Genomic DNA, 9,720 nt, shown 5'->3' with positions numbered 1-9,720 from the left:
GAAGGATATCCCTGGTTCATTCTCTTTGTGTTTTGGTGCTGGTGCTATTCTTGTGTTGTATTGTTAAGTGTTTGCAATTTTACTGTAAATATTCATTTGTTCATTTAGGATATTTTTTCTAAGGTTTCCTGAAATTGGCATAAAATAAAATGTATTATGATTATTATTATTATCCAGTTGTTAAACATTGTGATTTGTAGAGCCGTCCTCTCACAGCATGTGGTAATGATTAGTAACGATGCTTACTGATTAATTTCACGAAAATAATGACCCACTCATTTTTCTGTTGAACTGCTCCCATCTCGTTCCTGTGGTTATTGGATCTAACCAGTGTCTAGTGTTCCATTACTCTGCACTTGCAGCTGCCCGATGGCAACAGAATCCAAGTTTATTACTTGGAAAATCAAACAACCTTTTATTGAGGAGTCGAATCTGAACCTCAACTTGAATCAACACAGAATTTCAACGTTTACTCACTTTTTTATGGTGTTTCAATCTTACAGAGGAGCAATAATAATCCAGAACAATAGGGACAGTGTGCGAATACTTTGGTTCTTTTATGATGTGTGTTCTTATGTGTAAAAATTGACCCCTGTGATTGTGTTATCAGAAAGACAGGTATGGATTAATGTTGATGTCGCCGGTAATAATATAATATCTAATATGATCTATGATGGCATAAACAAGGTCAGTGCTTCACCCAGATGAGGGGTTTCCCACAGTTTTGCCAACACAGGATGTTTGTTGTTTGTCTCCTCAGTGAAGTGGAGCGGTGTGTGTGTGTGTGTGTGGGGGTCCGTGTGTGTGGGGGGGGTCCGGGTCCGAGGTCACGGCCTCTTCTGTGGGAGAAGACTGGAAAGCCGTGCCAAGTCTCTCAGGACGGGGGGGAAATAACAACACGTGTCGCACTGTACAACACAATGGACAGTTGCACTTCGGGAGGAAGAGCGATGTGACAAACAAACCTTCCACCGGCCGTTTAGCACCGAGGGGGGAGAAGAAATCTCCAGCGCTCGGGCGGGGGGGTGGAGCCGCTCTCACCTTTTTTCTCGCCCTCTCACAAAACGTCTCTGTCATCACCGTCTCGACCTGCCACCGCCTGAGTGTGAGCTTTTACGAGGTGAGAGCTGCACGGCGTGTCCACATGTGGCCTCCATCAGGAAACATCCTGAGTGCGCCTCTGGACACATCTGCCTCGGAGCTGTATATCTCTAAATGTTACAGCTGCAGCTTTACCCAGATTGTGCATTATTCCCTCCACGGTCTGGTGATGACTTATATTAAAGATGACACTTGATCTCGAGGATCTCATTTCTTTAATCAAAGTGCATGTGAGATGTTCCGCACTCTTTAATAGGCTCCTTTGTCTTTTCTCCCCCTCACACCCTTCACCGGGCTGCGGTGATGACCCCGCTTCAAGGCAGAGGTCGTTTAGTTTCATCTCACTTAATCTAATAAAGGAGTTTCCTGAATGTATGTGCTCAGTGGTTTTATGTTACATACCTCTCTGGCACTAACATGCAGCAGGAAGAGCACGGACTTTGAGTTTGTTTGACTTGATCCGCTGCCATCTCTTTACAGGTGCAATCCTGTATCGAGAAAGATCGAATGGACTTCTTCTCTTTGAAGGCAGGGGATGTCATCTTCAGGTTGAATGAATGCTAATTAAATAAGAAGCTATAGGGCTAAAAACACAAGGCTGGATACTTACACATTCCTGAATGCTGCACTCAAGTCCATGTTCATTAATGTAGAACTCTCCCTCTGTGAGAAGAATCATTCACCCAAATGATGCGTTAATCAGTAGTTTCTGTTACGCTGCCTTTTTTGTTTTGAATTTCATGGATCTGTGCACAGCCCACGGAAATGAAATCGGGGTCATGTGATTGGACCCTGACGAAAAAAAGGTTTTGAAAACCAAACTGAATACATGCGTTTGGTTTTTTGGCTTCTTGTAAAATCCCCAGATAGATGCACTTCTGTGGGTTCTTGGACGGAAGCCACAAGAAAGGTTTAAAAAACAAGCTGTTTAAATCCTACAAATCGTTTCTGTGTCCAGCTGCTGTCTGTCAAATGTTTCACACTATTATAAGATATTATCTCCCACTAAATGAGGCATTTGTGGATTCAGGAGGCTTGTTGTCCTAACTCAAACACATTTGCGACTCCCAGGTTTTGGCTTCCATCTTGCAGAAATGAAAAAAACAAGAAGCTATTGCCTGAAATATGCATTGAAACCTTTGCATTTGGCATTAAGAACCAAGACTTAACCCATCCATTATTTCCTTAATAATATAAAACATCATTAGGGTTTCATTGGTAGGTTTTCTCAATTCAACTTGCAGCATGAACAAAGAATAACTTTTCACTCTCTGGCAGGTCTGACATATTAATAGTGATTATTTCTTAGGTATCAAGCCATTATACACTGGTAAGTAATAATCATTAGAGTATTTGACAGATCCAACTCCTCAAATGTTCAACCCCAAGTTTCACCCCTAGACACAAGTGTTGCATTCATTCTTTTGAGTGATTAAAATCCAGTTTCTCTGACATTAGCAGACGAGCAGTCAAATGTTGATTTCCTTCTCCAGCTTGCATTTGGGAGGATACACTGTGTTAATGCAGGGTTGAATGTGAGAATATGTTGTTTTTGCCTAAACTTCCTCTGTGGCTGCTGGTGCATCCATGCTTTGCAACCAGAAGCCATCCAGCTCACTTCCTACTCGATGGGAAATGGGAACCTATATGGGCCCGTGGAGCTGTGTGACCATGTCAGTGTGTGTGTGCTGAGCAAACAGCTATCAGACAGGAGCCGAGACCCTCCACCTCCACCCCCCCGCCATCACCTCCACAGGCCTTTTCCTGCCTGCAGGGTGATTCCTGCCCCTGTGCTCCCTCCACTTCCTTCACACACATATCAGCCTGCAGCAGCAGTGCCTCTTCCTGAATCGGGCTCAAGTTCTCTGGACGCTGCGGACCAGCAACAACAGCTCATCCATCTCTCTCTTTGTCTCCCTGTTCTTTTCTGTCTCATGCATCAGAATACTCGATCCACTGAGATATGCTGTCAGCATGTTTTCAGAATCGCCGCCTTAAAACTAGCTGTGAGGACTTCTTTAACTTTTTAATGTCATAACAGTCACTTCCTCCTACATGTCACACCCTGCAGCGCTGAGGGATTTGGTTTCTCCATAAATCTGATGTTTATATTTGATATTTGTCAAGGACTTTTAGTGTTTTTTCTACCTCTTCTTCAACTCTTCTTTCCATTTTATCAATCCTCTAGTCTTATAAGTTACACTTAGACTGAAAAGCAGCTGTTATCATTGCTGTGCACGTGGATTGTAAACTTAGTGCTTAGCAAAGGGATGATGTCAAGAGTCTGAACTCCAAAAAGTAGCGGCTGCTCGGTCAAAACATATTTTGCACGTGCATTCATCCGCTCTTAGAGTCCCAGCTGCACGACCTCCCTCCCCCATAATATCCCATGGTCATAAATTCTCAAATCATAATATCACTCAGAAGAGAAAAGACCGACTTACACAACATGTCCTATTCCTGCTAGAGCTGGTTTTTGGTAGCGCTATAATAGAGAGGTTTGAAGTAATGGATTTGCAATGTCCCCCTGTGAACTCTAATCATTTTAACTAATCGTGTCACATCATATCCTCAGGTGATGCATTGATTCATATGCCTGGGATTTCTGCAATTATATCACGAGGCACATCTGCACAAAATCTCCACTCTGCATTTTTATGCCTTTCAGCACAGAACTCCAAGAGGATTATTCAACTTCCTTAAAAAACGCCTCTAATATCCCAGAGACGTGTTGGCTGCATTCAGGACCCCTCCCTTTCCACAGCTTCCTTCACGCTCATGTTCCGATGGGACAGATATTCTATTTCTGTGAAGAGGAGCTAAAGCCCCAACATGCAAAATAAAAGTGATGTTAAAAACAGCTCGTCCATCTCTGTCTAACAAAGCAAAATGGACAGCAAAAATGGAGTCAGGCGTGAAGCTATTCTGGTTGTGCAGATATTTCCTGTCGTTCATTTGATAGTTTGGTTACTTTTCCAAAGGGTGTGGAATTTATAGTTAAATATAATGAACTTTGACAAAACAAGGAAGATCGGAAAAGCCAAAACAGGTTTATATGACATTCAAGACACTAATTGCGAAACCATTCCTCCTCCTCTTGAAAATATGATCCCCTCTCACTTTTCTTATCTTGCTGTACCTGCCGACTCTCTGAAATCACGTTATCCCACACGGTCCAGTACCGAGGGGGGGCGGGAGGGGGGGAGGGGGGGGGGGGGGGACCTACAGCTCTGCTTTCCCTCTCAACCCACACCAGAGGTCCACTCCATGCTGTTATGATTAGGACTTCCTCAGTCTGATCAGCTTTTCCACAACACCCTTAATGAGGAGTGTGTCTGTGCTCACTGTACGTCCACCTGTGTGTGTGAGGCCGGCAGGGGGTCGTAACATCAACATCCATCGACATCCTGACGACACGGGGGCTTGATTCGGTGTCAGACCGGAGGGGTCACCGGGCTCCACATGTGGGGACGGACCCAGATCCCTGAATCCACACTTACAGTGGCCCGGCCTCACCTCAGGAGGCAGATGAGGAGACTGGGGGGGGGGGGGGGGCGACTCTGCCTCAGCTCCTGCCTATATTTTCTTTACAGTCTGGACGTGATTAACTGAATACACCGGAAGATAGAGGTTACGAACGAGGTGCTGAACGCACGTGGTCTGCATATCCTTGCATCGACGAATCTGTGATGGGGCCCAGAAACGAACACAGATCATTATGTACAAAGTGCAAGTTCACAATTTGCAGCTGCTATTGAATGATGTGTCGGTAAAGTGAATAATGTTTAACTGTTATAAATAAATAAATGATGCCATATGTTGTTTCTATGGTAAAACATGTGGTTTGACGCAGCCATTGCATCTGCAGTTATTACCACAAGCCGTCATGTAAAGTAAATAATCCATAATATGTCTCCTGCTGCTTCTTCATCTATTCTACAAAGTGTGAACTGCTCAGTGATCACTGGTTTCGTCTGTTATAGAAGAAACTTTTCAATTTTCTCCACTAAACAAAACCTTCATTTTTTATGTCTTTAAAAATCAATTACAACTTACAATAATTACTTTAACAACAAACTGAGCTCGGAGCCACAAGTGGATACTTCACACATGAACTCCTCCTTGGACACAAGTGAAGCTGTTCTACCAGAGCTCCAACACTCACACCACTTCTTCTGTGACGCAACATTTTTCATTAAATAGGAGGAATTAGACATAAAGTTAATAAACAGTTGTGTTGTGGGAAATAAATGCGGCCAACAGCCTTTTGCAGATTGCATTGTTAAAGCAATTCAAATGAAGACCTTTGACTATTTCCATCAAATGATCAAACTAATCCGAGTTAACATTGACACCCTGGAGAGGTCGCCAGCCCAGATTGGTTTATTCCTAATTCATAAAGTTGGGTGAAGTACAATCACAATATCTTATCGTTCTTATGGCTCCAAAATCCCTGAAATGGTCTGAAAACAAAAAAGAGACATTCTAAAATTAAGTAGCTTGAAATTAAAATTAGAAAACATATTTCTGATAATGATTTCTCTAGAGCTAGAAACAATAACTTGTGTCTCTGTTACAACAATGTAGTTTATATGTTTTTTTTTTGTATGTGTAATGTAATTCTTGACTCAACCCATGTTGTCATGTGGATGTGAGATGATGATGAGATTGGAAATGGGAGGGAGGGATGGAAGGGAAGTGCTTCTTCCATCGGGGAACTTGAAACCCAAGTCACGACGAGCTCAAACTCACCATTTCAAAACTCTTCTGTCTAAGTGTGTGTGTGTGTGGGGGGGGGGGGCTAATGGGTGTGTTTACATGTTTGCAAGCAAGCATCCATATCCTGCACCGCCGTCAAATCATTTACCATCATTTCATGTGTCAATCTATCTGTTCGAGGCCTTTTCCCCTCAAGGTTACTTGAATGGCAGTTCTTCTTGAGAGATAGCGACACAGTGGAAAGTGACAGGACATGTGGGAGAGAAAAGGAAGCGACATGTGACAGAGAGTTCTGAGCAGATTCCTTCTTCGTATCCTTCAGTGCAGGAGGAGGTTCAGAGTTCTGAATCGTTCCTGTTCTCCTCTATCGCCCAAGTGTGTTTGTGTTGCCTTCTTTCAAACATAACTCCAGGGCGCTGGTTGCAGTCTATAGATTGTATCATCACAACTCTTGATAATTTTCCATCACTGGGTTTACTCTGATTCAGAAATGAATTAATAGACGTTACCATGTTTACTTTCTTAGTTTTGTGCATGGGCTGTTTATAAAGATGGAAAATGCTTCTCCACTTCCTCCCACTAATCCAGAAATGAAGCCAAAATATCCCGGATATGAACGCCGCCATCTTGTATTTTAAGTTCCCTTGTTTTTGTCAGTCTCAGCTGTCAATCATTACATTTCACCTTGTGGAAAGAACTATAAGAACTATCTAACAGACTCTGTCTTTGAGAAAACAATTTTTGACAAGGACTTTCACTTTGTTTGGTCCATGTCCTAACGATTAACATGCAGGAGGCGGGATTTATGAGCAATATTGCAGCCAGCCACCAGGTGGCGATCGAGATGCTTTGACTCCAAGATGGCGGTGTTCGTATTCAGGATATTTTAGCTTCATTTCTGGAATAGTGGGAGGAAGTAGCGAAGTGTGTGTCATATTTATTTACAGAACATGGTTCTGCAGTACAGTGAAATATGCATTGACTGATATCTGAGTGACCTGGGGAGGGCATGTGGGAAAGTGAATATTCATAGATTAGGAAGCTCTGTGAGTTTATTTAGTTTTTTAAACCTGAAAACCAGACGCTACTCAGCTGAGCTGGAACACGATTGGCCGACTGCCTTACATCACTGATGTGAGTGGGAAATGAGCTGAGAAAATAGTTTGTGCACTTGTCAGATTGTCATCGTGTGGTGCTGAGAGGCGCAGCTGACAGACGGGGGGGGGGGGGGGGGGGGGGGCGTATGAGAGTGTAAACACGTAGAGGAGTTGTCGCTGGAGCGTTTTCGGGGGTTTCATCACTTTTATCTTTGGGGAAATCCGACTTTATAAGAGGGAGGCCGCTAACGCTCCCACACATGCTCTGTCTCAAAATCTGTCCTTGTTGTCATTCACCATCTCACTCACTCTGTTGCTGTGGGCACATTTATCCTTTTATCATGCATCAAGGCAAATAATGTACACATGATTCTAGCCTCTCCGGGTTTACATGATGGGGTTTGTAACTGCAGTTGGTGGGTGGGGGCTGGGGGGGGGGGGGGTCGTACAGAGGTGTGAGTGACACCCTCCGCTCGGGCTCCCAGGGCCCAGCGGGCTCCATGCGTGTGGAGCCAGGCCAGCTCGCCACACAATGAGGGGAAATGGGAATTTAATACAAACTTTCTCACAAAGTCTCAGGGACCTCCAGCCTCACTGTCAGACACCCCCGGCCTCGCCGTCACCACCTCCCCCGCCTCCCCCGCCACAACCACAACAAAATGTCAGAAACCACTGGAACATGCCCGGGGAGCGTGCTGCTATAAATTTACACGCTTCACAACAATTTTTAGGCGGCATTACCCCACCGCAGATTTCAGCTGACCACAGTGACTTTTTTCTGGAATGAGTTTGGGAGCCAAAGCAAAGTGTTACAGCCGATAGAGAATGAAATATTGCAGAACAGGAATCTAGTGAGATCATGAAGATGAATGGGAAATCGGACCAATAACTGTTAAACCAGATAGATGGTGGCATTACACAATCCACTAGAATCATGAAGGCCAAAGGTAGTAATAAAATAGGGTTTAAAAAAATATTATTATTTCCACACTCAAAAGATGACAATAGTTCAGAGCTATTGACAAATGAATCCAATGTAAAGATGTAAACCTTTCTTTCTTTCTTTCTTTCTTTCTTTCTTTCTTTCTTTCTTTCTTTCTTTCTTTCTTTCTTTCTTCAATCTTCCTACAATTTCCTATGTCTGTTATTTTAATCTATTTATCAGCTCATATCTGCTTTCATCTGTCTGCCCTATTCATTAGAAATGTGTAATTTCATTTAGTTTTGTGCAAACTGTTATTTATACCATGTTTTTCTTTTCATAATGCTATTTGTTTGTATTCTTGTTTAACTTCCGAGGGGAATCGTTTAAATTGCATTTTTGAGCCGAATGGAATGTAATTCTGTCTTACTGTGCACTTTTCTTTTATATGGTCTGAATGTGAATAAGTGAGTCTTCTTTCTTTCTTTCTTTCTTTCTTTCTGTCTTTCTTTCTTTCGTTGTTTCTCGCTCAGCTGATTGTTGCACTGTAATCTGGGGAAGTGATTTGGGCCGACTTGGCCTCCAGACGCACTACAACATATCTTCGTCTGATAATGTCATAAAGCCAGCGGCCGCTCCTCTAACAGCAATCACACTTCATCATAATTACTGTACCACAACAAAGAGTTTTGGATACAATGGTTAATGTCTGAGGAGCACAAAGTGTCCTCCGCCCTGCATGCTCACCCCACCAGAATAACTTCCTTCACAAATACACACAAGATATATAGATAGAAACACACACAAGCATACACACACACACACACACACAGTGCTTTATGCACATGCATAGCCCACAACATACATGCATGTTACTACTATCATTCAAAGTCACATACATACACACATGTTCCTGCACACACACTTAATCATAGGGAACCTCTCATTCCTGGTATCTGGCTGCTAACAGTCTTAATGCAGCCAGGAGCTGAAGCAACAGTGTTGATCCAGCCTTTGCACTTTTTCCCTTTTGGCTTCCTAAAGAGGCTCCACCAAGCTGTCAGCCGCACACAACTCTGTGCACATCTGCCTTTGCTCTCCACCTCGTTCATTTCCCTAAAGTGAAAAACACAAGCTGCCAAACTCCACCGAACCTGAAGTCACCACCAGGAAATAATGCACCAGGATAAAACTACATGCAAATTGTCGTGTACTGCACTATTTGCAGCTTTAGCCGTGCAGCCAGCAGTCTGCTCATGTGACAGTTCCTGGTCATTGTTCCTGCAGAGGAAACCAGGGTCTCTCAGAAGACAGTGCTCTGGCTCCTGAGCTGCAGAGGCCACACTAACAGGTCAGAGGGAACATGCTGATCTGAGGCGACTGTGGGCGCCAGGACCCTTTGTGTGCCAAGAGTCAAAATGGAAACTCTTTGATTTGTAGACCAAACATTTCCAACCAGGCTGAACACATTTCTATTTAGATTTATTTATGTTCCCTTTGTTACCTAATTGTGTGATTTGGTTAGTGCCAGTCTTAGGATTTTCCATTTGTTATTCATTCACGGTTTTACCAGTGAGGATATGACAATGTTTACTTATTCAGATTGGACCCAAGTGTATCAAGAAACTGTAAATGACATATGATTCTATTCTTTGAGGGGTTTTATTTTCTTTGAATCCAGCCAACAAACGATTATTCCCTTCAGTCTAAAGAAAACCACATGAGCTCCTGAGTGAAAAAACAGGAAATCTCAAACAATAAGAAGTCGAGTCGACTTCAAGTTGATTGTCCGACGCTGCGAGGAAACGTAAAGAAAACATGAAATCAGTGCGACGGTCTTTCGAGAGTAAATGAGAAAAAGGCGCGTGCAGTGTTTCAACT

Source organism: Platichthys flesus, chromosome 9 (assembly GCF_949316205.1).
Source record: "Platichthys flesus chromosome 9, fPlaFle2.1, whole genome shotgun sequence".
Lineage (NCBI taxonomy): Eukaryota > Metazoa > Chordata > Actinopteri > Pleuronectiformes > Pleuronectidae > Platichthys > Platichthys flesus.
The sequence above is the reverse complement of the archived record's forward strand: the minus strand, read 5'-3'. Positions refer to the sequence as shown.